The sequence below is a fragment of the Tachyglossus aculeatus genome, chromosome 5 (assembly GCF_015852505.1).
Source record: "Tachyglossus aculeatus isolate mTacAcu1 chromosome 5, mTacAcu1.pri, whole genome shotgun sequence".
NCBI classification, from domain to species: domain Eukaryota; kingdom Metazoa; phylum Chordata; class Mammalia; order Monotremata; family Tachyglossidae; genus Tachyglossus; species Tachyglossus aculeatus.
In genome coordinates, this window is record NC_052070.1 from 6109272 (window position 1) to 6133969 (window position 24698).

The window sequence follows — 24698 nt, forward strand, 5'->3', positions numbered from 1 at the left end:
AGCCTGCTGTTGGGTAGGTACCGTCTCTATATTCATTCTTTCATTCAATCGTATTTATTGAGAGCTTATAATAATAATAATAATAATATATTATAATAATATAATATAATAATACCACTAATAATCGTGGTATTTGTTCATTCAATCATTCATTCAATCGTATTTATTGAGTGCTTACCGTGTGCAGAGCACTGGACTAAGCACTTGGGCAGTACAAGTCAGCAACATATAGAGACGGTCCCTACCCAACACTGAGCTCAAGCCTGCCACGAGGCAAAATGTCTTTGCTTAATATGTTGCCGACTTGTACTTCCCAAGCGCTTAGTACAGTGCTCTGCACACGGTAAGCGCTCAATAAATACGACTGAATGAAACAGAAGAAATTTCAATTTGATGCATTCATTCATTCATATTTATTGAGCACTGTGTGCAGAGCACTGTACTAAGCGCTTGGGCAGTACAAGTTGGCAATATATAGAGACGGTCCCTACCCAACACTGGGCTCAAGGCTGCCTCGGGGCAAAATGTCTTTGCTTTATATGTGGCCAACTTGTACTTCCCAAGCGCTTAGCACAGTGCTCTGCACACGGTAGGCGCTCAATAAATACAACTGAATGAAACAGAAGAAATATCAATTTGATGCATTCATTCATTCAAATTTATTGAGCGCTTACTGTATGCAGAGCACTGTACTATCACCATCATCAATCGTATTTATTGAGCGCTTACTATGTGCACAGCACTGTACTAAGCGCTTGGGAAATACAAGTTGGCAACATATAGAGACAGTCCCTACCCAACAGTGGGCTCACAGTCTAAAAGTAAAAGTAACAAGTAATAATAATAATAATGGCATTTATTAAGCGCTTACTATGTGCAAAGCACTGTTCTAAGCGCCGGGGAGGTTACAAGGTAATCAGGTTGTCCCCCGGGGGGCTCACAGTCTTAATCCCCATTTTACAGATGTGGTAACTGAGGCCCGGAGAAGTGAAGTGACTGGCCCAAAGTCACCCAGCTGACAATTGGCAGAGCCGGGATTTGAACCCATGACCTCTGCCTCCAAAGCCCGGGCTCTTTCCGCTGAGCCACGCTGCTTCTCTAGACGCTGATATTGATAGTGGTACTGATAAATACCACCGCTTGATTGATGTGCTAGATAGTTGGCAAGCCTGCCTCGGGGCAAAAACGTCCTTGCTTCGGATTATCTTGGGAACTTGCGCAAACACTTCCAAAACCTTCTCAATCCCACCATCCGGCCCGGGATGACCTCGGGACACGGAAGTGGCCAAATCCCAACGCAAGAGGGAAAAAAATAATCCCCTAATCAAGGGAGCAGCTCCTTAAACCTTATAGTAGATAAGGTCTTAAAGCTCCTCTAATGCCAATCTCCTCCCTGGGCCTCCATTCATTCATTCATTCAATCGTATTTATTGAGCGCTTACTGTGTGCAGAGCACTGGACTAAGCACTTGGGAAGTCCAAATTGGCAACATCTAGAGATGGTCCCTACCCAACAGCGGGTTCACAGTCTAGAAGGGGGAGACAGACAACAAAACCAAACATGTAGATAAGTGTCATTCCTTCATTGTCGCATTTATTGCACGCTTACTGTGTGCAGAGCACTGTACTAAACGCTTGGGAAGTCCAAGTTGGCAACATCTAGAGACGGTCCCTACCCAACAGCGGGCTCACAGTATAGAAGGGGGAGACAGACAACAAAACAAAACATGTAGGTAAGTGTCATTCCTTCATTCAATCGTATTTATTGAGCGCTCACTGTGTGCACAGCACTGGACTAAGCGCTTGGGAAGTACAAGTTGGCAACATCTAGAGACGGTCCCTACCCAACAGCGGGCTCACAGTCTAAAAGGGGGAGGCAGAGAACAAAACAAAACATACTAACAAAATAAAATAAATGGAATTCATTCATTCATTCATTCATTCAATTGTATTTATTGAGCGCTCACTGTGTGCAGAGCACTGGACTAAGCGCTTGGGAAGTACAAGTTGGCAACATCTAGAGACGGTCCCTACCCAACAGCGGGCTCACAGTCTAAAAGGGGGAGGCAGAGAACAAAACAAAACATACTAACAAAATAAAATAAATGGAATTCATTCATTCATTCATTCATTCAATTGTATTTATTGAGCGCTTACTGCGTGCAAGAGCACTGGGCTAAGCACTTGGGAAGTCCAAGTTGGCAACATATAGAGACGGTCCCTACCCAACAGCGGGCTCACAGTCTAGAAGCTTCTAGCCTTCCAGAAGTCTAGAAGCAGCATGGCTCAGTGGAAAGAGCCCGGGCTTTGGAGTCAGAGGTCATGGGTTCAAATCCCGGCTCCGCCAACTGTCAGCTGTGTGACTTTGGGCAAGTCACTTCACTTCTCTGGGCGTCAGTTCCCTCATCTGTAAAATGGGGATGAAGACTGTGGGCCCCCCGTGGGACAACCTGATCACCTTGTAAATTCCCCAGCGCTTAGAACAGTGCTCTGCACATAGTAAACGCTTAATAAATGCCATTATTATTATTATTATTATTATAGAAGGGGGAGACAGAGAACAAAACCAAACAGATTAACAAAATAAAATAAATAGAATAAATATGTACAAATAAAATAAATAATTTATTATTTGTTAATATATGGCTTAATATTGTTCAGCAAACTTGGCAACACAGTAAATAATAATTATAATGGCATTTATTAAGCGCTTACTATGTGCTTAGCACTGGGGAGGTGGCAACTGTGAGCCAGCAGTTGGGTAGGGACCGTCTCTCTATGTTGCCAACCTGGACTTCCCAAGCGCTTAGTACAGTGCTCTGCACACAGTAAGCGCTCAATAAATACAACTGAATTGAATGAATGAATGACAAGGTGATCAGGTGGTCCCACACGGGGCTCACCGTCTTTATCCTCATTTTCCAGATGAGGGAACTGAGGCCCAGAAAAGCGAAGTGACTTGCCCAAAGTCACCCAGCTGACGAGTGGCGGAGCCTGGATTCGAACCCATGACCTCTGACTCCAAAGCCCGGGCTCTTTCCACTGAGCCACGCGGCTTCTCTAAATGGCAAATACGACTGAATGGAAGACGCGAAACCCCTCGGGCGTAAATGATCGCGAACGGGTCCGTTTTGCGAAAGACAACGCAAAAACTGGGTGCCGGGGAAGAGACGTCCATCCTACCTGGCTCAACATCACGATGGGCGGTTTCGATCCCGGGACTTGTCCTCTGTCGGCGGGGTCTGGCCGCCAACCCCCGGCCCGCATCCTCCCTCTGGCCTGGGATGCCCTCCCGCCTCAAATCCCGCACACAATCCCTCTCCCCCATCTTCAAAGCCTTCCTGAAGGCCCGTCTCCTCCAGGAAGCCTTCCCTGACTCCTTTCCCACCTTTCCTCTTCCCCCCACTCCCTTCCGTGTCGCCCTGCCTCGTTCCCTTTCTTCATCCCCCACTCCCAGCCCCACGCCGCTTATATCCACATCCCCCATTTATTGACTGATTGTTGGGTAGGGACCGTCTATGTTGCCGACTTGTACTTCCCAAGCGCTCAGTACAGTCCTCAGCACACAGTAAGCGCTCAATAAATACGACTGAATGAATGAATGAATTTACGCTCAAGGGGTTGCACGTCTTTCATTCAGTCGTATTTACCGTGTTGCCAACTTGTACTACTATGTGTTGCCAACTTGGACTTCCCAGGCGCTTAGTACAGTGCTCAGCACACAGTAAGCGCTCAATAAATATGACTGAATGAATGAATGAATTTACGCTCGAGGGGTTGCACGTCTTTCATTCAGTCGTATTTACCGTGTTGCCAACTTGTACTACTATGTGTTGCCAACTTGGACTTCCCAGGCGCTTAGTACACTGCTCACCACACAGTAAGCGCTCAATAAATACGACTGAATGAATGAATGAATTTACGCTCAAGGGGTTGCACGTCTTTCATTCAGTCGTATTTACTGTGTTGCCAACTTGTACTACTATGTGTTGCCAACTTGGACTTCCCAGGCGCTTAGTACAGTGCTCAGCACACAGTAAGCACTCAATAAATACGACTGAATGAATGAATGAATTTACGCTCAAGGGGTTGCACGTCTTTCATTCAGTCGTATTTACCGTGTTGCCAACTTGTACTACTATGTGTTGCCAACTTGGACTTCCCAGGCGCTTAGTACAGTGCTCAGCACACAGTAAGCGCTCAATAAATACGACTGAATGAATGAATGAATTTACGCTCGAGGGGTTGCACGTCTTTCATTCAGTCGTATTTACCGTGTTGCCAACTTGTACTACTATGTGTTGCCAACTTGGACTTCCCAGGCGCTTAGTACACTGCTCACCACACAGTAAGCGCTCAATAAATACGACTGAATGAATGAATGAATTTACGCTCAAGGGGTTTCACGTCTTTCATTCAGTCGTATTTACCGTGTTGCCAACTTGTACTACTATGTGTTGCCAACTTGGACTTCCCGGGCGCTTAGTACAGTGCTCACCACACAGTAAGCGCTCAATAAATACGACTGAATGAATGAATGAATTTACGCTCAAGGGGTTTCACGTCTTTCATTCAGTCGTATTTACCGTGTTGCCAACTTGTACTACTATGTGTTGCCAACTTGGACTTCCCAGGCGCTTAGTACAGTGCTCACCACACAGTAAGCGCTCAATAAATACGACTGAATGAATGAATGAATTTACGCTCAAGGGGTTTCACGTCTTTCATTCAGTCGTATTTACTGTGTTGCCAACTTGTACTACTATGTGTTGCCAACTTGGACTTCCCAGGCGCTTAGTACAGCACTCTGCACACAGTAAGCGCTCAATAAATACGACTGAATGAATGAATGAATTTACGCTCAAGGGGTTTCACGTCTTTCATTCAGTCGTATTTACTGTGTTGCCAACTTGTACTACTATGTGTTGCCAACTTGGACTTCCCGGGCGCTTAGTACAGTGCTCACCACACAGTAAGCGCTCAATAAATACGACTGAATGAATGAATGAATTTACGCTCAAGGGGTTTCACGTCTTTCATTCAGTCGTATTTACCGTGTTGCCAACTTGTACTACTATGTGTTGCCAACTTGGACTTCCCAGGCGCTTAGTACAGTGCTCACCACACAGTAAGCGCTCAATAAATACGACTGAATGAATGAATGAATTTACGCTCAAGGGGTTTCACGTCTTTCATTCAGTCGTATTTACTGTGTTGCCAACTTGTACTACTATGTGTTGCCAACTTGGACTTCCCGGGCGCTTAGTACAGTGCTCAGCACACAGTAAGCGCTCAATAAATACGACTGAATGAATGAATGAATTTACGCTCAAGGGGTTTCACGTCTTTCATTCAGTCGTATTTACTGTGTTGCCAACTTGTACTACTATGTGTTGCCAACTTGGACTTCCCGGGCGCTTAGTACAGCACTCTGCACACAGTAAGCGCTCAATAAATACGACTGAATGAATGAATGAATTTACGCTCAAGGGGTTTCACGTCTTTCATTCGGTCGTATTTACTGTGTTGCCAACTTGTACTACTATGTGTTGCCAACCTGTACTTCCCAGGCGCTTAGTACAGTGCTCACCACACAGTAAGCGCTCAATAAATACGACTGAATGAATGAATGAATTTACGCTCAAGGGGTTTCACGTCTTTCATTCGGTCGTATTTACTGTGCTGCCAACTTGTACTACTATGTGTTGCCAACTTGGACTTCCCAGGCGCTTAGTACAGTGCTCACCACACAGTAAGCGCTCAATAAATACGACTGAATGAATGAATGAATTTACGCTCAAGGGGTTTCACGTCTTTCATTCAGTCGTATTTACTGTGCTGCCAACTTGTACTACTATGTGTTGCCAACTTGGACTTCCCAGGCGCTTAGTACAGTGCTCAGCACACAGTAAGCGCTCAATAAATACGACTGAATGAATGAATGAATTTACACTCGAGGGGTTTCACGACTTTCATTCAGTCGTATTTACTGTGTTGCCAACTTGTACTACTATGTGTTGCCAACTTGGACTTCCCGGGCGCTTAGTACAGTGCTCACCACACAGTAAGCGCTCAATAAATACGACTGAATGAATGAATGAATTTACGCTCAAGGGGTTGCACGTCTTTCATTCAGTCGTATTTACTGTGTTGCCAACTTGTACTACTATGTGTTGCCAACTTGGACTTCCCAGGCGCTTAGTACAGTACTCTGCACACAGTAAGCGCTCAATAAATACGACTGAATGAATGAATGAATTTACGCTCAAGGGGTTGCACGTCTTTCATTCAGTCGTATTTACTGTGTTGCCAACTTGTACTACTATGTGTTGCCAACTTGGACTTCCCGGGCGCTTAGTACAGTACTCTGCACACAGTAAGCGCTCAATAAATACGACTGAATGAATGAATGAATTTACGCTCAAGGGGTTGCACGTCTTTCATTCAGTCGTATTTACTGTGTTGCCAACTTGTACTACTATGTGTTGCCAACTTGGACTTCCCGGGCGCTTAGTACAGTGCTCTGCACACAGTAAGCGCTCAATAAACACGATTGATGAATGAATGAATTTAGGCTCGAGGGGTTTCACGTCTTTCATTCGGTCGTATTTACTGTGTTGCCAACTTGTACTACTATGTGTTGCCAACTTGGACTTCCCAGGCACTTAGTACAGTGCTCTGCACACAGTAAGCGCTCAATAAACACGATTGAATGAATGAATGAATTCAGGCTGGAGGGGTTTCACATCTTTCATTCAGTCGTATTTACTGTGGGACCATCTCTATAGCCGCCAACTTGTACTTCCCAGGCGCTAAGTGCAGTGCTCTGCACACAGTAAGCGCTCAGTAAATACAACTGAATGAATGAATGAATTCTATTTATTTTATTTTGTTAATATGCTTTGTTTTGTTCTCTGTCTCCCCCTTCTAGACTGTGAGCCCGCTGTTGGGTAGGGACCGTCTCTAGATGTTGCCAACTTGGACTTTCCAAGCGCTTAGTACAGTGCTCCGCACACAGTAAGCGCTCAATAAATACGACTGAATGAATGAATGAATGAATGAATGAATATGAGGAGGGAATCAATCAATCAATCAATCAATCGTATTTATTGAGCGCTTACTATGTGCAGAGCACTGTACTAAGCGCTTGGGAAGTCCAAATTGGCAACACATAGAGACAGTCCCTACCCAACAGTGGGCTCACAGTCTAAAAGGGGGAGACAGAGAACAGAACCAAACATACCAACAAAATTAAATAAATAGGATACAAATGTACAAGTAAAATAAACAAATAAATAAATAAATAGAGTAATAAATATGTACAGCCATATATACATATATACAGGGTATTCTGGGCCAGAGGTAATAATAATAATGACAATGATGGCATTTATTAAGCACTTACTACTAATAATAATTATGACGGCATTTATTAATGAGTGAATGCCTTCATTCTTTCCACCAATAAATCAATCGCATTTATTGAGCGCTTACTGTGTGCAGAGCACTGTACTAAGCGCTTTACGATTGATTGATTGATTGATTTCCACCGGCCTCCCCTCTTTCAGTCTCCGCCAATCCTTACCGTCTCTCTCCCGTGCTCTTCCTCTCCACCATGTTCTTCCCTAAATGGGGAAAGAAGAGGAAAAACACGAAATCCGTCTGCGCTCTTGAGATTTAGCCGGCGTGGCTGAATGGTGAGCCCTCCCCAAGGGGAACCACAGTTACCCAGGGCAGGACGGGGATCATTCTCAATATTCCCTCATTAAATTCCCCAAGCGCTTAGTACAGTGCTCTGCGCACAGTAAGCGCTCAATAAATACGACTGAATGAATGAATGAATGCCAGGGACTGTACTAAGTGCTGGGGCGGATGCAAGCGAATTAGGTTAGACAGGCTCAGTCTGGGAAGGCCAACTTGTACTTCCCAAGCGCTTAGTCCAGTGCTCTGCGCACAGTAAGCGCTCAATAAATACGACTGAATGAATGAATGAATGAATGCCAGGGACTGTACTAAGTGCTGGGGTGGATGCAAGAGAATTAGGTTAGACAGGCTCAGTCTGGGAAGGCCAACTTGTACTTCCCAAGCGCTTAGTCCAGTGCTCTGCGCACAGTAAGCGCTCAATAAATACAACTGAATGAATGAATGAATGAATGAATGCCAGGGACTGTACTAAGTGCTGGGGCGGATGCAAGCGAATTAGGTTAGACAGGCTCAGTCTGGGAAGGCCAACTTGTACTTCCCAAGCGCTTAGTCCAGTGCTCTGCGCACAGTAAGCGCTCAATAAATACGACTGAATGAATGAATGCCAGGGACTGTACTAAGTGCTGGGGTGGATGCAAGCGAATTAGGTTAGACAGGCTCAGTCTGGGAAGGCCAACTTGTACTTCCCAAGCGCTTAGTCCAGTGCTCTGCGCACAGTAAGCGCTCAATAAATACGACTGAATGAATGAATGAATGAATGCCAGGGACTGTACTAAGTGCTGGGGTGGATGCAAGCGAATTAGGTTAGACAGGCTCAGTCTGGGAAGGCCAACTTGTACTTCCCAAGCGCTTAGTCCAGTGCTCTGCGCACAGTAAGTGCTCAATAAATACAACTGAATGAATGAATGAATGAATGAATGCCAGGGACTGTACTAAGTGCTGGGGCGGATGCAAGCGAATTAGGTTAGACAGGCTCAGTCTGGGAAGGCCAACTTGTACTTCCCAAGCGCTTAGTCCAGTGCTCTGCGCACAGTAAGCGCTCAATAAATACGACTGAATGAGTGAATGAATGTCCCACATAGCGCCCCTATCCCACGTGGGGCTCACAGTCTCAATCCCCATTTTCCAGATGAGGTCACTGAGGCCCAGAGAAGTGAAGTGACTTGCCCAAGGTCACCCAGCAGACAAGCGGCAGAGCCTGGACTAGAACCCAGATCCTGCAGACACCCAGGCCCGGCATCTAGTCGCTTAGTACAGTGCTCTGCACACAGTAAGCGCTCAATAAATACGATTGATTGATCTAGTCGCTAAGCGACAGTCCTCCTCAAAAGGTAATCTGATTAACTTCCATTGCGCTCAATAAATATGACTGAATGAATAATAACGATGGCATTTGTTAAGCGCTTATCTGTCAAGCGCTTACTATGTGCCACCCCCTGTCTACCCCAGTGTTTAATACAGTGCTTGCCACATAGTAAGCGTGCGACAAGTACCGTGATTATTGACAAGCTGATCAAGAAAAGCGCCGTTCACGATAAAAAAAGTTTATCTTTTCTTTGCCCTCTAATGAAACTGCTAAATCGATTTCATTGACTGGTGCAGAAATACAGAACCATTCATTCATTTATTCATTCAATCATATTTATTGAGCGCTTACTGTGTGCAGAGCACTGTACTAAGCGCTTGGGAAGTACAATACTTCCCCTGTAAGGCCTGCCCTTCCTGAGACAAAACGATGATGATGAGCAGCGTGGCTCAGTGGAAAGAGCCCGGGCTTGGGAGTCAGAGGTCATGGGTTCAAATCCCGACTCCGCCAAGTGTCACCTGGGTGACTTTGGGCAAGTCACTTCACTTCTCTGGGTCTCAGTTCCCTCATCTGGAAAATGGGGGTGAAGACTGTGAGCCCCCCCACGGGACAACCTGATCACCTTGTAAACTCCCCAGCGCTTAGAACAGTGCTTTCCACTTAGTAAGCGCTCAATAAATGCCATTATTATTATTATTGTTAAGTTTATACTATGTGCCAAGCATTGTTATAAGCAAAATAATAACAAAATAATCAGGTCAGACAGACTCCCTTGTCCCACAGGCTCACTGTGGGCAGGGAATGCGTCCATCAACTCTGTTGTATTGTCCTCTCGTTCATTCATTTAACTGTATTTATTGAGTGCTTACTGTGTGCAGAGCACTGTACTAAGCGCTTGGGAGGTACAAGTCGGCAACATAGAGAGACAGTCCCGACCCAAGAACGGGCTCACGGTTTAGAAGCGGGGAGACAGACAGCGAAACAAAACAAGCAGACAGACGTCAATACCATCAACATAGATAAACTCCCATTCATTCATTCAATCGTATTTATTGAGCGCTTACTGCGTGCAAAGCACTGTACTAAGTGCTGGGGAAGTACAAGTTGGCAACATCTAGAGACGGTCCCTACCCAACAGCGGGCTCACAGTCTAGAAGCGGGGAGACAGACAGCAAAACAAAACAAGCGGATAGACGTCAACAGCATCAAAATAGATAAACTCCCATTCATTCATTCGATTGTATTTATTGAGCGCTTCCTGTGTGCAAAGCACTGTACTAGACGCTTGGGAAGTCCAAGTTGGCAACAGATAGAGACGGTCCCTACCCAACAGTGGGCTCACAGTCTAGAAGCGGGGAGACAGACAGCAAAACAAAACCAGCAGACAGACGTCAATAGCATCAAAATAGATAAACTCCCATTCATTCATTCATTCAATCGTATTTATTGAGCGCTTCCTGTGTGCAAAGCACTGTACTAAGCGCTTGGGGAGTCCAAGTTGGCGACATCTAGAGACGGTCCCTACCCAACAACGGGCTCACAGTCTAGAAGCGGGGAGACAGACAGCAAAACAAAACCACTAGACAGACGTCAATAGCATCAAAATAGATAAACTTCCATTCATTCATTCAATCGTATTTATTGAGCGCTTCCTGTGTGCAAAGCACTGTACTGAGCGCTTGGGGAGTCCAAGTTGGCGACATCTAGAGACGGTCCCGACCCAACAACGGGCTCACAGTCTAGAAGCGGGGAGATAGCAAAACAAAACAAGCAGACAGACGTCAACAGCATCAAAATAGAAACTCCCATTCATTCATTCATTCGATTGCATTTATTGAGCGCTTCCTGTGTGCAAAGCACTGTACTAGGCGCTTGGGAAGTCCAAGTTGGCAACATACAAAGACGGTCCCTACCCAAGAGTGGGCTCACAGTCTAGAAGTGGGGAGACAGACAGCAAAACAAAACCAGCAGACAGACATCAATAGCACCAAAATAGATAAACTCCCATTCATTCATTCCATCGTATTTATTGAGCGCTTACTGTGTGCAGAGCACTGGACTAAGCACTTGGGAAGTACAAGCTGGCAACATACAAAGACGGTCCCTACCCAACAGCGGGCTCACAGTCTAGAAGCGGGGAGACAGACAACAAAACAAGCAGACAGACGTCAATAGCATCAAAATAAACTCCCATTCATTCAATCGTATTTATTGAGCGCTTCCTGTGTGCAAAGCACTGTACTAAGCGCTTGGGAAGTACAAGTTGGCAACATATAGAGACGGTCCCGACCCAACAACGGGCTCACAGTCTAGATGGGGGAGACAGACGACAAAACCAAACATATTAACCAAATAAAATAAATAGAATAGTAAATACGTACAAGCGTCCAATACGACTATTTCCACTGATGATCGCAGTAACTATGGTATTTGTTCAGCACCTACTATGTACTATGACACCTGTCTACAGGTTTTGTTTTGTCGTCTGTCTCCCGCTTCTAGACTGTGAGCCCGCTGTTGTGTAGGGAACGTCTCCATATGTCGCCAACCTGTACTTCCCAAGCGCCTAGTACAGTGCTCGGCGCACAGTAAGTGCTCAATAAATACAACTGAATGAATGAATGACCACCCAAGCGCTTAGTACAGTGCTCTGCACACAGTAAGCGCTCAATACACAGGACTGATTGATTACACTCTCCCAAGTGCGTAGTATAGTGCTGGGCACACGGGAAGCGCTCAATAAATATGATCGACCAACTGGCTGAGGTCCCTGAATATGTCTCTGAGTGCGGGTGAGGTTTGTTTTTCCATAGAGAGGGACGGCAGAGAATAAAATTAACCGAACGTGAATGAGCGTGACTTAGTGGCCAAGGGCCCAGGATTGGGAGTCGGGGGTCGTGGGTTCTAATCCCGGCTCCGCCTCTTGTCTGCTCTGTGACCTCGGGCAAGTCGCTTCACTTCTCTGGGCCTCAGTTCCCTCATCTGGAAAATGGGGATTGAAAATGTGAGCCCCACGGGGGACAACCTGATTACCCTGTATGTACCCCGGCGTTTGTAGCGGCGTGAGAAGCAGCGTGGCTCAGTGGAAAGGGCCCGGGCTTTGGAGTCCGAGGTCATGAGTTCAAATCCCAGCTCCGCCAATTGTCAGCTGTGTGACTTTGGGCAAGTCACTTCACTTCTCTGGGCCTCAGTGACCTCATCTGGGAAATGGGGATGACGACTGTGAGCCCCCCGTGGGACAACCTGATCACCTTGTAACCTCTCCAGCACTTAGAACAGAGCTTTGCACACAGTAAGCGCTTAATAAATGGCATTATTATTATTATTATTATTATTATTATTATTATTATTATTATTATTATTATTATTATTCTCTGGGCCTCAGTTACCTCATCTGGAAAACGGGGATGAAGACTGTGAGCCCCCCGTGGGACAACCTGATCACCTTGTAACCTCCCCAGTGCTTAGAACAGTGCTTTGCACATAGTAAGTGCTTAATAAATGCCATCATTATCATTATTATTATTATTCTCTGGGCCTCAGTTATCTCATCTGGAAAATGGGGATGAAGACTGTGAGCCCCCCGTGGGACCACCTGATCACCTTGTAACCTCCCCAGCGCTTAGAACAGTGCTTTGCACATAGTAAGTGCTTAATAAATGCCATCATTATCATTATTATTATTATTCTCTGGGCCTCAGTTACCTCATCTGGAAAATGGGGATGAAGACTGTGAGCCCCCCGTAGGACAACCTGATCACCTTGTAACCTCCCCAACGCTTAGAACAGTGCTTGGCACATAGTAAGCACTTAATAAATGCCATCATTATCATTATTATTATTATTCTCTGGGCCTCAGTTCCCTCATCTGGAAAATGGGGATGAAGACTGTGAGCCCCCCGTGGGACAACCTGATCACCCTGCAACCTCCCCAGCGCTTAGAACAGTGCTTTGCACACAGTAAGCGCTTAATGAATGCTATCAGCAGCAATCAATCAAATCAATCGTATTTATGGAGCGCTTACTGTGTGCAGAGCACTGTACTAAGCAGCAGCACTTGTCAGATAGTAAGCGCTTAAATACCATCATTAATGTTGTTGTTATGAATATCACCTAACTGTACAATGACTTTAAAAAACACTCTCAGGGCATCTTTTCAAAGGATCTGTGGGGTTTGGGTTGAAAACGTCATTAATATCGTTATTATTATGAATATCACCTAACTCTACACTGATTTTAAAGAACACTCTCAGGGTGTTCAATCAATCGTATCTCTTTATTTATTTAAATTTATTTGAGCAGGGATCCTCCACCAAAGAAGAGCCAAATCCATAAAGTTTTTAGCCCCACCTAATGCGTTGGGTTTGTCCATGACACCGACAGGGAGAAGAAAGAGGAGTAATTGTGGATAAAACACAGACTTCCCATCAGATTTTTCCTTAGGAAACTCTGGGAAAAATTAGGAACGCTGCCATAAAATTAATTTGCCCTTTTTTCCTCATGCCAACTAAGGACACGTGAAGGTTTCTAACCAAAACACCCCTAAAGAGCATTAAAACAAACAGCTAACGTCATCCCCGTTACTACCTCAAGGATCTTCTCCAAGGGCCTCGAGGGTCTGCCTCGGATTTATACGCCCAAGATCAAATTAATAATCATAATGATGGCATTTATGAAGCGCTTACTATGTGCAAAGCACTGTTCTAAGCGCTGGGGAGGTTCCAAGGTGATCAGGTTGTCCCACGGGGGGCTCACAGTCTTCATCCCCATTTTACAGGTGAGGGAACTGAGGCCCAGAGAAGTGAAATGACTTGCCCAAAGTCACTGGATGAATGAAACTGATAACTTTTTGATCTTCTAAATGTTAAATACGAATCTATGTCCTGCTAATCTATTATTAAGGGCTAATGGAACAATACTTGCCCAAAGTCACTGGATGAATGAAACTGATACCTTTTTGATCTAAGTGTTAAATACGAATCTATGCCCTGCTAATCTATTATTAAGGGCTAATGGAACAATAATTTATTGATTTCATTTTTTTTTTTTTTAGATTTAAGCTCTTTATAGGCAAGGAACCAGCCTGCTAATTCAGTTATACTGTTCTTTCCCGAGCGCTCACTATAGCGCTAAGCACACAGTAAGCGGTCAATAAAACCTGATTGACTGAATGGCTAAAATCCGTGAATTTGAGCAGGGATCCTCCGCCAAAGAAAAGCCAAATCCAGAAAGTTTTAGCCCCACCTAATGCGTTGGGTTTGTCCATGACACCCACAGGGAGAAGAAAGAGGAGTAATTGTGGATAAAACTCAGATTTCCCATCAGATTTTTCCTTAGGAAACTCTGGGAAAAATTAGGAACGCTGCCATAAAATTAATTTGCCCTTTTTTCCTCATGCCATCTAAGGACACGTGAAGGTTTCTAACCAAAACACCCCTAAAGAGCATTAAAACAAACAGCTAACGTCATCCCCGTTACTACCTCAAGGATCTTCTCCAAGGGCCTCGAGGATCTGACTCGGATTTATACGCCCAAGATCAAATTAATAATCATAATGATGGCATTTATGAAGCGCTTACTATGTGCAAAGCACTGTTCTAAGCGCTGGGGAGGTTACAAGGTGATCAGGTTGCCCCACGGGGGGCTCACAGTCTTCATCCCCATTTTACAGGTGAGGGAACTGAGGCACAGAAGTGAAGTGACTTGCCCAAAGTCACTGGATGAATGAAACTGATACCTTCTTGATCTTCTTAAGTGTTCAATACGAATCCATGCCCTGCTAATCTATTATTAAGGGCTAATAGAACAACAATTTGATTATTTTTTTTAGATGTAAGCTCTTTATAGGCAAGGAACCAGCCTGCTAATTCTGTTATACTGTTCTCTCCCAAGCGCTCAGTATAGTGCTCTGCACACAGTAAGCGGTCAATAAAACCTGACTGATTAACTGAATGGCTAAAATCCGTGAATTTGAGCAGGGATCCTCCACCAAAGAAGAGCCAAATCCATAACGTTTTAGCCCCACCTAATGCGTTGGGTTTGTCCATGACACCCACAGGGAGAAGAAAGAGGTATAATTGTGGATAAAACACAGATTTCCCATCAGATTTTTCCTTAGGAAACTCTGGGAAAAATTAGGACCGCTGCCATAAAATTAATTTGCCCTTTTTTCCTCATGCCAACTAAGGACACGTGAAGGTTTCTAACCAAAACACCCCTAAAGAGCATTAAAACAAACAGTTAACGTCAGCCCCGTTACTACCTCAAGGATCTTCTCCAAGGGCCTCGAGGATCTGACTTGGATTTATACGCCAAAGATCAAATTAATAATAATAATGTCGGCATTTATGAAGCGCTTACTACGTGCAAAGCACTGTTCTAAGCGCTGGGGAGGTTCCAAGGTGATCAGGTTGCCCCACGGAGGGCTCACAGTCTTCATCCCCATTTTACAGATGAGGGAACTGAGGCACAGAAGTGAAGTGACTTGCCCAAAGTCACTGGATGAATGAAACTGATAGCTTTTTGATCTTCTAAGTGTTCAATACGAATCTATGCCCCGCTAATCTATTATTAAGGGCTAATGGAACAATAATTTGTTGATTTTATTTTTTTTTTTAGATGTAAGCTCTTTATAGGCAAGGAACCAGCCTGCTAATTCTGTTTTATTGTTCTCTCCCGAGCACTCAGTATAGTGCTCTGCACACAGTAAGCGGTCAATAAAACCCGACTGATTGACTGAAGGGCTAAAATCCGTGAATTTGAGCAGGGATCCTCCACCAAAGAAAAGCCAAATCCATAAAGTTTTAGCCCCACCTAATGTGTTGGGTTTGTCCATGACACTCACAGGGAGAAGAAAGCGCTTAGTACAGTGCTCTGCACACAGTAAGCGCTCAATAAATACGACTGATGATGAAGAAAGAGGAGTAATTGTGGATAAAACACAGATTTCCCATCAGATTTTTCCTTAGGAAACTCTGGGAAAAATTAGGAACGCCGCCATGAAATTAATTTGCCCTTTTTTCCTCATGCCAATTAAGGACACGTGAAGGTTTCTAACCAAAACACCCCTAAAGAGTATTAAAACAAACAGCTAACGTCATCCCCGTTACTACCTCAAGGATCTTCTCCAAGGGCCTCGAGGGTCTGACTCGGATTTATACGCCCAAGATCAAATTAATAATGATAATGACGGCATTTATGAAGCGCTTACTATGTGCAAAGCACTGTTCTAAGCGCTGGGGAGGTTACAAGGCGATCAGGTTGTCCCACGGGGGGCTCACAGTCTTCATCCCCATTTTACAGATGAGGGAACTGAGGCACAGAAGTGAAGTGACTTGCCCAAAGTCACTGGATGAATGAAACTGATACCTTTTTGATCTTCTTAAGTGTTCAATACGAATCTGTGCCCTGCTAATCTATTATTAAGGGCTAACAGAAAAATAATTTGATTATTTTTGTTAGATGTACGCTCTTTATAGGCAAGGAACCAGCCTGCTAATTCTGTTATAATGTTGTCTCCCGAGCGCTCAGTATAGTACTCTGCACACAGTAAGCGGTCAATAAAACCTGACTGATTGACTGAATGGCTGAAATCCGTGAATTTGAGCAGGGATCCTCCACCAAAGAAGAGCCAAATCCATAAAGTTTTGGCCCCACCTAATGCGTTGGGTTTGTCCATGACACCCACAGGGAGAAGAAAGAGGAATAACTGTGGATAAAACACAGATTTCCCATCAGATTTTTCCTTAGGAAACTCTGGGAAAAATTAGGAACGCTGCCACGAAATAAATTTGCCCTTTTTTCCTCATGCCATCTAAGGACACGTGAAGGTTTCTAACCAAAACACCCTTCAAGAGCATTAAAACAAACAGCTAACGTCATCCCCGTTACTACCTCAAGGATCTTCTCCAAGGGCCTCGAGGATCTGACTTGGATTTATTCGCCAAAGATCAAATTAATAATAATAATGACGGCATTTATTAAGTCCCACAGCCGACGACTGGCGGAGCCGGAATTCGAACCCATGATCTCTGACTCCAAAGCCCGTGCTCTTTCCACTGAGCTACGCTGCTTCATAATAATAATGATAATGATGGCATTTATTAAGCGCTTACTATGTGCAAAGCACTGTTCTATGCACTGGGGAGGCTACAAGGTGATCAGGTTGTCCCATGGGGGCTCCCAGTCTTCATCCCCATTTTACGGATGAGGGAACTGAGGCCCAGAGAAGTGAAGTGACTTGCCCAAAGTCACCCAGCTGACAATTGGCGGAGCCGGGATTTGAACCCGTGACCTCGGACTCCAAAGCCGGGGCTCTTTCCACAGAGCCACGCTGCTTCTCTAACTTCAACTTTGCTATACTGTGCCCTCCCAAGCGCTTAGGAAGCGGGCACTCAATGGATACGACCGAATGACTAAATCCAGGAATAACCACGTTAACTCCACTGACCGCCCACATCCTGCCTCTGGCCTGGAATGCTCTCCCTCCTCATATCCCCGGGAAAATCCTCCTCTCCTCCTTTTCCAAAGCCTTACTGAAGGCCCACCTCCTCCCAGAGGCCTTCCCTGACTCATCCCCCTTTCCTCTTCTCCCACTCCCTTCCGCGTCGCTCTCTTTCTTCACTCCAACTTGTCCTTCCCAAGCGCTTAGTACAGTGCTCTGCACACAGTAAGCGCTCAATAAATACGATTGATTGATTGATTGATCCCCCCATCCCAGCCCCACACCCGCTCCCGTTCACATTTGTCATTTCTTTCTTTTCTATTCCTGCCTGTCTCCCCCTCTAGACTGTCAGCTCCTTGTGGGCAGGGAATATAATAATAATAATAATAATAATAATAATGGCATTTATTAAGTGCTTACTATGTGCAAAGCACTGTTCTAAGCACTGGGGAGGTTACAAGGTAATCAGGGTGTCCCACGGGGGGCTCACAGTCTTCATCCCCATTTTACAGATGAGGTCACTGAGGCACAGAGAATAATAATAATAATGGCATTTATTAAGTGCTTCCTATGTGCAAAGCACTGTACTAAGCACTGGGGAGGTTACAAGGTAATCGGGGTGTCCCACGGGGGGCTCACAGTCTTCATCCCCATTTTCCAGATGAGGTCACTGAGGCACAGAGAAGTGAAGTGACTTGCCCAAAGTCACACAGCTGACAATTGGTGGAGCTGGGATATGAACCCATGGCCTCTTGACTCCAAATATGTAATAATGTAACATAGTGTACATTATAATGTAACGTAATGTAACATAACATTATGTAACATAATGTAACATATTCCATAATGTAATATGGAATATGTAAAATAATAATAATGATGGCATTTATTAAGCACTTACTAGGTGCCAAGCACTGTTCTAAGCCCTGGGTAGGTACAAGCTAATCCAGTTGTCTAAGCCCTGGGTAGATACAATAATCATAATAATAATAATGATGATGGCATTTATTAAGCGCTTACTAGGTGCCAAGCACTGTTCTAAGCTCTGGGTAGATACAAGCTAATCAAGTTATCTAAGCCCTGGGTAGATACAATAATCATAATAATAATAATGATGATGGCATTTATTAAGTGCTTACTAGGTGCCAAGCACTGTTCTAAGCCCTGGGTAGATACAAGCTAATCAAGCTGTCTAAGCCCTGGGTAGATACAATAATCATAATAATAATAATAATAATGATGGCATTTATTAAGCGCTTACTATGTGCCAAGCACTGTTCTAAGCCCTGGGTAGATACAAGCTCATCAAGATGTCTAAGCCCTGGGTAGATACAATAATCATAATAATAATAATAATAATAATGATGGCATTTATTAAGCGCTTACTAGGTGCCAAGCACTGTTCTAAGCCCTGGGTAGATACAAGCTAATCAAGCTGTCTAAGCCCTGGGTAGATACAATAATCATAATAATAATAATAATAATAATGGCATTTATTAAGCGCTTACTAGGTGCCAAGCACTGTTCTAAGCCCTGGGTAGATACAAGCTCATCAAGATGTCTAAGCCCTGGGTAGATACAATAATCATAATAATAATAATGATGATGGCATTTATTAAGCGCTTACTAGGTGCCAAGCACTGTTCTAAGCCCTGGGTAGATACAAGCTAATCAAGCTGTCTAAGCCCTGGGTAGATACAATAATCATAATAATAATAATTATAATGATGGCATTTATTAAGCGCTTACTATGTGCCAAGCACTGTTCTAAGCCCTGGGTAGATACAAGCTCATCAAGATGTCTAAGCCCTGGGTAGATACAATAATCATAATAATAATAATAATAATAATGATGGCATTTATTAAGCGCTTACTAGGTGCCAAGCACTGTTCTAAGCCCTGGGTAGATACAAGCTAATCAAGATGTCTAAGCCCTGGGTAGATACAATAATCATACTAATAATAATAATGATGATGGCATTTATTAAGCGCTTATTAGGTGCCAAGCACTGTTCTAAGCCCTGGGTAGATACAAGCTCATCAAGATGTCTAAGCCCTGGGTAGATACAATAATCATAATAATAATAATAATGATGGCATTTATTAAGCGCTTACTAGGTGCCAAGCACTGTTCTAAGCCCTGGGTAGATACAAGCTAATCAAGCTGTCTAAGCCCTGGGTAGATACAATAATCATAATAATAATAATAATAATGATGGCATTTATTAAGCGCTTACTATGTGCCAAGCACTGTTCTAAGCCCTGGGTAGATACAAGCTCATCAAGATGTCTAAGCCCTGGGTAGATACAATAATCATAATAATAATAATAATAATAATGATGGCATTTATTAAGCGCTTACTAGGTGCCAAGCACTGTTCTAAGCCCTGGGTAGATACAAGCTAATAATCAAGATGTCTAAGCCCTGGGTAGATACAATAATCATACTAATAATAATAATGATGATGGCATTTATTAAGCGCTTATTAGGTGCCAAGCACTGTTCTAAGCCCTGGGTAGATACAAGCTAATCAAGATGTCTAAGCCCTGGGCAGATACAATAATCATAATAATAATAATGATGATGGCATTTATTAAGCGCTTACTATGTGCCAAGCACTGTTCTAAGCCCTGGGTAGATACAAGCTTATCAAGATGTCTAAGCCCTGGGTAGATACAATAATCATAATAATAATAATAATAATGATGGCATTTATTAAGCGCTTACTAGGTGCCAAGCACTGTTCTAAGCCCTGGGTAGATACAAGCTAATCAAGCTGTCTAAGCCCTGGGTAGATACAATAATCATAATAATAATAATAATAATGATGGCATTTATTAAGCGCTTACTATGTGCCAAGCACTGTTCTAAGCCCTGGATAGATACAAGCTCATCAAGATGTCTAAGCCCTGGGTAGATACAATAATCATAATAATAATAATAATAATGATGGCATTTATTAAGCACTTACTAGGTGCCAAGCACTGTTCTAAGCCCTGGGTAGATACAAGCTAATCAAGATGTCTAAGCCCTGGGTAGATACAATAATCATACTAATAATAATAATGATGATGGCATTTATTAAGCGCTTATTAGGTGCCAAGCACTGTTCTAAGCCCTGGGTAGATACAAGCTAATCAAGATGTCTAAGCCCTGGGCAGATACAATAATCATAATAATAATAATGATAATGGCATTTATTAAGCGCTTACTATGTGCAAAGCACTGTTCTAAGCGCTGGAAGCTAATCAAGTTGTCCCACGTGGGGCTCACAGTCTTAATCCCCATTTTACAGATCAATCAATCGTATTTATTGAGCGCTTACTGTGTGCAGAGCACTGGACCTTTTAGACTGTGAGCCCACTGTTGGGTAGGGACTGTCTCTATATGTTGCCAACTTGGACTTCCCAAGCGCTTAGTCCAGTGCTCTGCACACAGTAAGCGCTCAATAAATACAATTGATTGATTGATTGATTGGACTAAGCGCTTGGAAAGTCCAAGTTGGCAACATCTAGAGACGGTCCCTGCCCAACAGTGGGCTCACAGTCTAGAAGGGGGAGACAGAGGACAAAACAAAACATACTAACAAAATAAAATAAATAGAATAGATATGTACAAGTAAAATAGAGTAATATGAGTATCATATAATATCTATTATAATTATAATATAATAATGTAATATGAGTATGAATACGCAATATATTCATAAACATATGCGTAATATAAAAATGAATATAAATACAACTGACTGACTGAGTAAAATAAATAGAGTAACAGATGAGGGAACTGAGGCCCAGAGAAGTGACGTGACTTGCCCCAAGTCCCCACAGCCGACGGTTGGCGGAGCCGGGATTTGAACTCAGGACCGCTGACTCCCAAAGCCCACGCTCTTTCCACTGAGCCACGCTGCTTCTGCTTATCGTCGCATTATCCTCTCCCAAGCGCTCAGCCCAGTGCTCTGCACTCAGTGAGCACTCAATAAATAACGACTGTGAGCCTGTGTCTAGAATAACGACTTCTCGACTGTGAGCCCACTGTTGGGTAGGGACCGCCTCTCTATGTCGCCAACTTGGACTTCCCAAGCGCTTAGCACAGTGCTCCGCGCACAGTAAGCGCTCAATAAATACGACTGAATGAATGAATGAACGATTGAACGACTTTTCCATTCTTGAGTGTGAGACTGCGGCGAAAAAGCATCGCATAAAGAGACTTGTTTTGTTTTCTACTTGTTTTGTTTTGCTGCCCGTCTCCCCCTTCTAGACTGAGCCCGTTGTTGGGTAGGGGCCGTCTCTAGATGTTGCCAAATTGTGCTCTCCGAGCGCTTAGTACAGTGCTCTGCGCACAGTAAGCGCTCAATCAATACAACTGAATGAATGAATAACTCCTCTACCACATTCATTCATTCAATCGTATTTATAATAACAATAATGTTGGCATTTGTTAAGTGCTTACTATGTGCACATAGTTTTCCCCACAGCACCTGTATATATGTATATATGTTTGTACATATTTTTTTACTCTATTTATTTATTTATTTATTTTGTTTGTACATGTCTATTCTATTTATTTTATCTTGTTAGTTTGTTTGGTTTTGTTCTCTGTCTCCCCCTTTTAGACGGTGAGCCCGCTGTTGGGTAGGGACTGTCTCTATATGTTGCCAACTTATACTTCCCAAGCACTTAGTACAGTGCTCTGCACATAGTAAGCACTCAATAAATACGATTGATGATGATGATGTGCAAAGCACTGTTCTAAGCGCTGGAGGGGATACAAAGTGATCAGGCTGTCCCATGTGGGGCTCACAGTCTTAATCCCCATTTTACAGATGAGGTCACTGAGGCTCAGAGAAGTGAAGTGACTTGCCCAAGGTCACACAGCAGACATGTGGTGGAGCCAGGATTCGAACCCATGACCTCTGACTCCAAAGCCCGGGCTCTTCCCACTGAGCCACGCTGCTTCTCTATTGAGCGACAACTCAATGAATGAATAACACCTCTACCAGATTCATTCATTCGATCTTATTTATTGAGCGACAACTAAATGAATAACTCCTCTACCAGATTCATTCAATCAGTTGTATTTATTGAGCGCTTACTGTGTGCAGAGCACTGTACTAGGCGCTTGGGAAGTCCAAGTTGGCAACATAGAGAGACGGCCCCTACCCAACAGTGGGCTCACCGTCTAGAAGAGTGGGCTCGCCGTCTAGGAAGCGCTCAATAAATACGATTGAATGAATTTGTGAAATAACCAGTGAGTAATACCGTTCTGACCATTTCTAAACTTTCTAAACAAGTATGGAAAGCTTGTTTCTATTCGCCACTTCCTATTCCCCACTTCGAAAAAACCCCCTGCAAATTCTGAGGTCAGAAAGAGAAGTTGAGGGAGAAAAGAAACATGCTTCATTTGGCTGAAAAATGGGTCCTGGGTTGAGTTTAAATCCATCAATCAATCAATCGCATTTATTGAGCGCTTACTGTGTGCAGAGCACTGTACTAAGCGCTTGGGAAGTACAGGCTGGCAACATATAGAGACGGTCCCTACCCAACAGTGGGCTCACGGTCTAAAATCCAGAGGAAGAAACTACCGCGTCGACGGATCCCATGATGTGTCATTTCCGTATGAATCACACGGTCCATAACAGGGTGCTTTAAAAAAGCCGACCCTGAGTTTTGTAATTAAACTTAAGACCCAATCTGAACGGCAGCCAAACCCTCTTTAAAATGAACGCCGCCTATAATTTCCCTGGGGAAAGAATAACACCTGGGTATCTGACCAGTCATTTCAATAAAAACAGATTATTTTTGCTTTTATACATATATATAGATAGATTAGATAGATAATAATAATAATAATGGCATTTATTAAGCGCTTACTATGTGCAAAGCACTGTTCTAAGCGCTGGGGAGGTTACAAGGTGATCAGGCTGTCCCACTGAGGGCTCACAGTCTTCATCCCCATTTTACAGAGGAGGGAACTGAGGCCCAGAGAAGTGAAGTGACTTGCCCAAAGTCACACAGCTGACAAGTGGCAGAGCCGGGATTTGAACCCACGACCTCTGACTCCAAAGTCCGGGCTCCTTCCTCTGAGCCACGCTGATAGATAGATAGATAGATAAGATAGATAAGATAGATAGATAGCGATAAGATAGATGATAGATAGATGATAGATATAGATAGATAGATATAGATAGATATAGATAGATGGATTGATAGATAGATAGATGATAGATAGATAAATGATATAGATAGATAGATAGATTTAGATAGATAGATATAGATTGATAGATAGATAGATGATAGATAGATACATAAATGATATAGATAGATAGATAATAGATAGATAAATGATATGGATAGATAGATTAGATTGATAGATAGATAGATAGATGATACATAGAGATATAGATAAAACATACAAAAAAGGCTCCAAGTTTTCACTCTCAGCATAATTCCATTCAAATGTTAAAGATCACTTCACTATGTAATTACATGTGGTTTATCCCTTAATTAAAATTCCAATCCACACAATGAGATCACCTGATTTCAAATAAAGTGGACTCTCAGAAAGACAAGTTGTTCTGGGTTCGATGACTGGTTTCCCTCTTCTCACAAACTCCCTTCCAAAAGTCTCTGTAATAATGATAATAATAATAGTACCGTCTCCCCCTTCTATCAATCAATCAATCGTATTTATTGAACGCTTACTGTGTGCAGAGCACTGTACTAAGCGCTTGGGAAATACAAGTTGGCAACATCTAGAGACGGTCCCTACCCAACAGCGGCTCACAGTCTAGAAGGGGGAGACAGGCAACAAAACAAAACTCTCTAGACTGTGAGCCCATTCCTGGGTACGGACCATCTCTACATGTTGCCAACTTGGACTTCCCAAGCGCTTAGTACAGTGCTCTGCACACAGTAAGCGCTCAATAAATGGTGATGATGATGATGATGGCATTTATTAAGCGCTTACTATGTGCAAAGCTCTGTTCTAAGCGCTGGGGGGATACAAGGTGATCAGGCTGTCCCACGTGGGGCTCACAGTCTTAATCCCCATTTTCCAGATGAGGGAACTGAGGCCCAGAGAAGTGAAGTGACTTGCCCAAAGTCACACAGCTGACAGTTGGCGGGGCCGGGATTAGAACCCATGACCTCTGACTCCAAAGCCCGGGCTCTTTCCACTGAGCCACGCTGCATGATGTGATATGCACGATATGAGCCATGCTTTAATCATATTCAATAAATACGA

At 43.6% G+C, this 24698-nt stretch overlaps 1 protein-coding gene across 3 annotated transcripts in view; it reads right to left on the reverse strand.

Annotated features, from left to right (window-relative positions):
* Positions 1-24698, reverse strand: part of SLC23A2 (solute carrier family 23 member 2) — a 253987-nt gene that overhangs the window by 176541 nt on the left and 52748 nt on the right. For 2 of the 3 annotated variants that reach the window (XM_038747126.1, XM_038747129.1), the window contains exon 3: positions 7585-7624. The exons of the other annotated variant lie outside the window; for it this stretch is intronic. The gene's annotated coding sequence lies outside the window, so the exon portion shown is untranslated. The remainder of the gene's footprint in view (positions 1-7584; positions 7625-24698) is intronic. 3 annotated transcript variants of the gene reach the window in all.